At 54.0% G+C, this 6,823-nt stretch overlaps 1 pseudogene; it reads right to left on the bottom strand.

Moving 5' to 3' along the window:
- Positions 1 to 4,991: 4,991 nt before the first annotated feature.
- On the bottom strand, positions 4,992 to 5,998 carry LOC105083164 (protein NDRG3-like; annotated as a pseudogene).
- Positions 5,999 to 6,823: the final 825 nt, after the last annotated feature.

Here is a 6,823-nt window from a genome sequence, read left to right as displayed (position 1 = left end):
GTGCTGGGCGCGCAGGAAGCGCGCAGAAGCTCCTGGGCAGGGCTGCCCGTCCCCCTGGCTGGGGACCACTTCCCCGAGCTCTAACTGCATCGGAAGCTGTGCTCGGGCCCCCCAGCCCCCCTTCCCCACCTTCTGCCTTTTAGCAGCTCCCTCGCAAACTTTTTCCCCTCTGGGATCACAAACCCCCTGAAATCGGAGATTTATTAAACTTTATAGTCCCTTCGATACATTGCACCTGGCAGGTACTCAATAAAACCTATTTAATTAACTTTAAAATAATGTGTTTACTTCTCCTCCCCGGCGCCCTAATTTTTCTTTTTAAACCACAGCATCCCTTACACCTTAGTGTTCATGTCCTCTGCTCTCTGCAGGCCAGCTCCTAGAGGAAGCCTCCCTCCACTGCACGAGTAAGGGCAGGAGCTGGACAACTGAACGGGAGGCCATTTGCCCGGGAGCACAGCCGGGAGATGGTAAAGACACACTCGAACCAGGTCCCCATTTGGGATACCCTCACTGCCATCCCCGAGAAGCTGATCTTCAATGTAGAGAGGAAGGGACACACGTCACGTTTTCCCTTTCCTGCCACCTGAGGGTGGATGAGCCACGCGTGCAGCTCCTGGGAACCCCGTCCACGGTCTCCCGAGTGAGTATTTATTTATCATAAAATCCATTCATGGTCCCAGGCTGCTCAGTCACCCTTGCCCCAGTTCCCCAGCAGGTCTGCAGGGGATAGATGTCAATTTTTGGATTATTCACAGATCTAGGGGTCTAACAGAGGTGAACTTCAGAGCAACAGTCCGGGGGGAGGGGAAGACTTCCAGAGCCAGGACCAGGAGCTGTTCTGGTACCTGAGCTCCGCCCTCCCTCATATAAGGCACCACCCAGGAAGTGTTCACCAAGCACAGGACCAGCCCCTACCTGGAAGCCGGTGGGTCCTCGTTGCGTTAGGCAACCTCACTCACTTGCTTGATCGGAGTGTTTTCCTCCAGCCCAGGGAGAAGTCGGTCTGTTGAGACCTGCCTTCTCCCCTCCAGGAGCCAGGTGAGAATTCCCGGGTGGGTGAGCCCCGGAGTTTTCGAGGGCACGTGTGGATGGGCAATGACTGTTGGCTCTGCTGATTTCGGAGCCTCTGGAGAAAGCTTCCTGTTTAATCTGCAAATAAAAGTTCCACGTTTGATGGTGCGATCGCGGCTTGCTCGGCATCTCACGGTGGTATTGGAGCATCTGTCTTCCTGGCACGTGACTCCCAGACTGAACTGCCATCCGCTGGATGCCACACGTAATGCTGCTGTTCAGGAGAGGAGGCATGCTACCAGCAGGCTTCAGAAGTGATTTTTTTTTTAAATTAAAAACCTTATTTATGTTTCCTCCAGAATAGTCTAAGCCCCTCCAGGAGGAGACACAGTGCTCTCTGTTTAGCTGGTGAGGCAGAGGAAACAAAAACCACATTATGTGTAACATCCCTGAAGCCAAATGACAATATTTACCTCCCCATGGTAACTTGACGTGCATAATTGTCTGTGCTTAGAAAAGAAGATGGAAGAAAAGGTTCAATGAACACCCACCTGGGTGCTGTGAACGATGTTGTTCCAACAGAGACAGAAGTTGAGGAGGAGGATTTAGGCGGAGGGAAGGAAGCGTGGTACTTGAATGTCCTTAGGCGAGGAGTGGAGAGCGTCGCCTGCAAGCTGAACGGTTTCCCTAGTCATCCGGGATGGGACATCCTTGAACAGCTGTGTCATCGCTTCCCCCGTGAACCACCTTCCGTGCTGCTGGCTCAAAGGTCAGGCTGTAAGAGCGCCGATGCAGCGAGGCGAGCTCAGGCAGAGGAATAAGGCTGACTCTGTGGAAGGGTCCGCAGTGGCCTTTGTGACCAACCCAAGTTCAGCTGGGCTGGCGGGACCGATGGCAGCGTGTGGCGTAGTGCTGCGCTCACGTCCCCGCCGTCCTGGCCGGCTTCCACCCCCGGCGGCCAGCACCGGCGCCTCTCTCGTGGTAGACCGACTGCCCCCCACTCAGGTCAAGGGCACACGGAGACCCTGGAGTTGCTGACCAAGGCGGGTGGCTGCGGGGGTCTAGACGCCCAGGCTCTCGTGCCTTGCCCGCCCCACACCCACATTCCCACAGCCCGGCGCCTCTCCCGAGCGCCCCTGTGGGAGTGAGATGGAGCCCCTCCACGGGGCTTGGCTGGACCCTGCAGTCTGGTCCCGCCTTTCCACCCCGACCACGTTCTCTGGGACCGTCTCCTAGGAGACACTTCACATGAGCCCAGGGACCACTGACGGTGGGCTCGGGCAGCCGTCCGCGTGCAGGAGCAGGAGGCTCGGCTGCTGGGCCACAGCCGACGGGAGCAAGGACGAGGGTCTGGCCCGCAGCAGCCCGTCAGGAGTGTGGCTGGCCGGGGACGCCCGCCCCACGGGACGGGCCCTGGCGGTCAGCGGGTCACCCCTGTCGTCTTATCTGCTCTTGCTCAGTTCAAATGGGAGACAACACAGCTGGTTTGGTGACCCCGGGAAAAGCAGAAGGACAACGGAGAGCAGGCGTCTCACCAAAATGGCAAAGCGTTAGACTGGTGGCCGCTGGCCAGCGGGGCCATGGGCCCGCCTTCCGTTGTTGGGGATTGTTTTGTGCCGCGTGACCTCGGTCCTGCCTGTGCTCCGGTCAGCTGAGGGCTGGCTGAGGGGAGGCCGAAGTTATTCTGTCCTGGTCATCTCTGTACAGTCCTCCTCCCCACCCCCTGCCCCTCGGCCTCCACGACCATGTTCTTTGCAAACTGAAAAAGCTTTAACAGGTACAAAGAAGAAGGTGAAAAAAAAAATCCCACACCAAGTTCTAGAAATCAGAAACAGTTCCACAGCCCTGATTCGCATTTTTTAAAACGTACATACCTATGTGTACGTATTTCACAAAGTTGGGGTTGTATGTTGCTTCCCATGAGCATTTCTCACGCCCTGAAATACTCCCTCAGAGCAGGTCTGGCGTGCTGTTCCCTAACAGGGTGAAGCATCACTTCCTGAGCCGCTGTGAGCGCCGCCGCGCTGTCCGCTCTCACACGGACCTGTGAATGTGGGCCTGAGTGCTCACCTCTGAGTGGTGGGGTGGCCAGTCGGGAGGTGTGCAGGTCCAGCGAGCCTCCGTATGGCTGAGCCCACGGTTCCCACACAGGGCTGCACACCGGGGTCCCTTGGGGCCCGTCTCAGAGGTTGTGATTCGAGGGCCCTGGGGGTGGTCCGGGCTTGGTGTTTTATGAGTTTTAAGGAGGCTCCCAGGTGACGCTGTTAGGAGCGCGATCACTGTGCCGCATTGTTTTGCAGGCCGTTTAGCTTTAGGTGTGAGAGTCTCTGATGACAGGAGACCACCCCTCCCGACTCTGTCCGTTCCCAGTAGCACGCACTTAAGCCTTTAGCACGTGTCCAGCCTCCTCAGCGGGCCAGCGGCAAGACCTGGATGCATTTCAGACTTCTCTGAGCATCCTGCTTCCTGTCAGAGGGGTCACTGTTGACCTTGAGCTGGGGGTTTGCTAGTCAGGACCGCTCCCCTGGACAGCTCTAGGGGGTGCACCTTGGGGTTTGAGGAGCTCAAACCTCAGGTCACCATCTGCAAACTTGGCCCAAAAACCTAAGCCTTGGAGATCTTGCCAGGCAACTTTAACTCAACTTTTAATCACAAATTGAGTTGTTTTTTTTTTTTTAACGAGACACATGCAGCTTTATTTCATAATCTGTAAAAAGTTGCACTCTGGCTGAGTGACGCATTCCCTGTCTGAGCAGAAAGCGAACACTACGCCTGGAAAGCCCCTTGCTAAGATCAGACTGTGTCACCCTGAGCTGATGTCGCGATACCCTCAAAGCTGCGCCTTCTACTGTGTGGCAGTTGCTTTCACCCTCCTCCCGGCGACACTCTCTGGGTGGCTGTGAGCCCCTCACACAGCAGCAGACTGAGCACAATTCACCCTGGACAGGCTGCCCTTACAGATTGGCCCCTTCCCTCCTACTAAAGGGAGTTCACAGGAGTAAGAATCCTTCTGAGAAATGGGTTCTATCCCAATTTCATTTTTTGTCCATTAAGTCTGCCAAAACCAAGGCTAAACTTATCAAACATGATACTGTGTTAACGTCTGCTCCTCTCTCCCCAGCCTTTTCCTCATTATCTGCATTAGTTTTCAGGCCCCACCTCTCCCTTTGGGGGGATCGAGGGATGGAGAAGCACTCTTCATCTCAGCCCTGGAGGCTCTGAGGACATCTGGAATGAGGTATCAGACGCTGCAGAGACAGCAGTTGTGCACAGAAGAGCAGAGGACCGAAATTTTGTTTCTCACCTTCCTGTGCTAAGAGAGTCCAGTAGTTAAGCCGCATTCACTCCTTGGGGAAAACTCCACACTGCATCAGGACCTCATCATTCGTGGGCTTCTATAGACCAGTGTACGTGAATTCATTTGGAAGGAGAAGGTGGCTGGCCACCCTGCCTGCTTCTCTGTGTAACAGGCTCCCCTCTATTGGTCACAGTCCGTCCACAGTCCAAACAGTAAGTATGATCGTCCACGTTCCTCAGAGCTGCTCTCTCCTGAAGTCACTCTGCAAATCTTGCTGACCGATTTCGAACTGAAAGAGACTGCAGTGGCCTAGCCAACCTAGAACTCTGTTCTGCGTATTTCCCCTAAAAACACCACTGAAAATGCAAAAAAAAAAAAAAAAGTCCCTTTTTCGTATGTGTTTTGCAGAAGCTCTGCAAGAAAGCATGTCTAAAACCACAGAACTATGCGCACACAAACACAGACACGTGCTCACGTACATACGTCAGGATCAAAGACTCTCAGCTACACAGTTGGGAAAGTAGAGGGCAAAGCCGGCAAGAGAAGATATGGAGATCTGATCAGCTAAAGATGCTGGAATGGGACGGTAGTGGCATGGAAGTGGTTCTCGGTACACACACAGAGGAGGATGGGCAGGCAGAGGGGATGACAGGTCCAGGATATCAGAGAGCGTGTCGGTGGCCAGGCAGGAGTTAAAGATCGATGTCAGCTTGCTGGATGAAGTGTTATATAATTATGGCATGTTGTTGGAAGGAGAATGGATTTGCATGGTCCAGGGCGGGAGCATCTGCTCAGCAGGACACCTCCATGGTCTGGTGTCTGTCCGGAACATCAGGGGGCTCAGGACTCCTGAGTCCCGTCTGACTGACTGCTGGTGACCAACCGGCTGAAGGCACTTTCTCCAGAGCTCATGCTGCCCGAGGTGGAGTGGGTCCGTGAGCGGGCAAGCCGGGTCATGCTGGCAGACGGGATGCAGCCGATTCCCTGCAGAAAGTACCTGAAGGCCTCGGTGAGTTCCCCAGGCTGAACTACTGGGGCAGTCCACCACAGTCTGCCGTCTTCAGCAAAGTTGTATGTACAGGATTCAGGCGAGAATTGCATTCAACCACAGCCTCGACCGCAGGTGAGCTGTCACCCACCACCAATACAGTGGAACACCTCAGTGTCTTTGATTTGTTTTCACTTTGGCCCAAAATGGGTCTTTCAATCTCCAGGTCTCTGTGTCTGTTATAGGAACCCAGGAAGAGCTGTAGATTTTCTTGGTTGATATCTTGGGCAATACACAGTCTGTAGGTTTGAATCAGATCCAGGTTGGCCTGCAATTCTTCCTGCCCAAAGTGATGAGCCAAAATAATGTCCACAACATTGGTCGTCAAGCCTGAGAGTTTGGAAGCTGCCCAGTCTATCTAGCCTTTGGCACAAGGGTCAACGTTAATGAACACAAGACCTTCCACAAGCTCTGGGTGATTGAGCGCAAATCTGTTGAGGATGTAAGCTCCAGCTCCAACCCCAATGACGCTTTTCAGATTTAAGTGGGTGAGAACAGAAGGCAGCATCTCAGCCAGCTCATCCATTGTGGGGTACTGGTACCCAGTTGGGAAAGGGGGTGCCTTCCTGCTGGCCTGGAGGGTCCACATGACAGAGAGCAAAATGCTGGGTGATCTCCTGCATATCCTCAAAGTTAAAGAATGCACTGAAACAGGGTTTATGATTGAGGCCAGTGTCATGGTATGTCAGAATGACCGGTCTGTTTCCCTTCGGTAGGCCTCTTGAAGCGACGTGGACCATATGGTGTGTTGTTCCTATATGATGTTCCTCTGAATGTGATCCCTTATTCTCCAGGCTTACAAAGCAACCTGACATCCTATTGGCCCCCAACACACTTCTCCATCCTGGGCTGCTACTCCCCCTGGCAGTCAAAGTCCTGGAAGTTTCGTGTTCCATTTTTATCATTCAGAAGTGGTTTGATCTCTGTGAGTGGAACATCCTGAAGTTCATCCATGAGGACAGATGAGAGCAGAGGATTCTCAAGAATAAATCAGTAACTCTGAGGCTTGGATACCCACCCTCAGCTCGGCAGCTGTGGCAGCCGGAGTGGGCACAAATTGAGATTTTTAAAACCACATTCCAAGCACATAGCATGGGGGATACACAGAAGCTGCTCAAAAAATACCTACTGAATGAAACAATGATCAGTCCAGAGATACAGAGCGATTTGCCCAGGGTCACACAGTGAAATAGCAAAGTGTCCCCTCCTCCTCTCTCTGTGCCCTGGAAGCCCTTGTTCGGAGGATGGTGGCGTCCTCGTGGCGCTGACCTCTCCCCCCCGCGCTGTCAGTGTCTGTGCAGGAGCCTTCTCTCTCCTGCTGGACAGAAGCTCCTCCAGGTCAGGCGTTTGCCGTGTTCCCCTCCCACAGCCTGGGGGTCCCAGGTGAGGGCCCTGCACAGGGCACGAGGTCAACATTGTGTGTTCCCTCTGACGTTGTAGGCTCTGGGCCTTTGCATTGGTGT

This window comes from Camelus bactrianus, chromosome 19 (assembly GCF_048773025.1).
Source record: "Camelus bactrianus isolate YW-2024 breed Bactrian camel chromosome 19, ASM4877302v1, whole genome shotgun sequence".
Taxonomy (NCBI): Eukaryota; Metazoa; Chordata; class Mammalia; order Artiodactyla; family Camelidae; genus Camelus; species Camelus bactrianus.
This window is presented reverse-complemented; position numbering and strand designations above follow the sequence as displayed.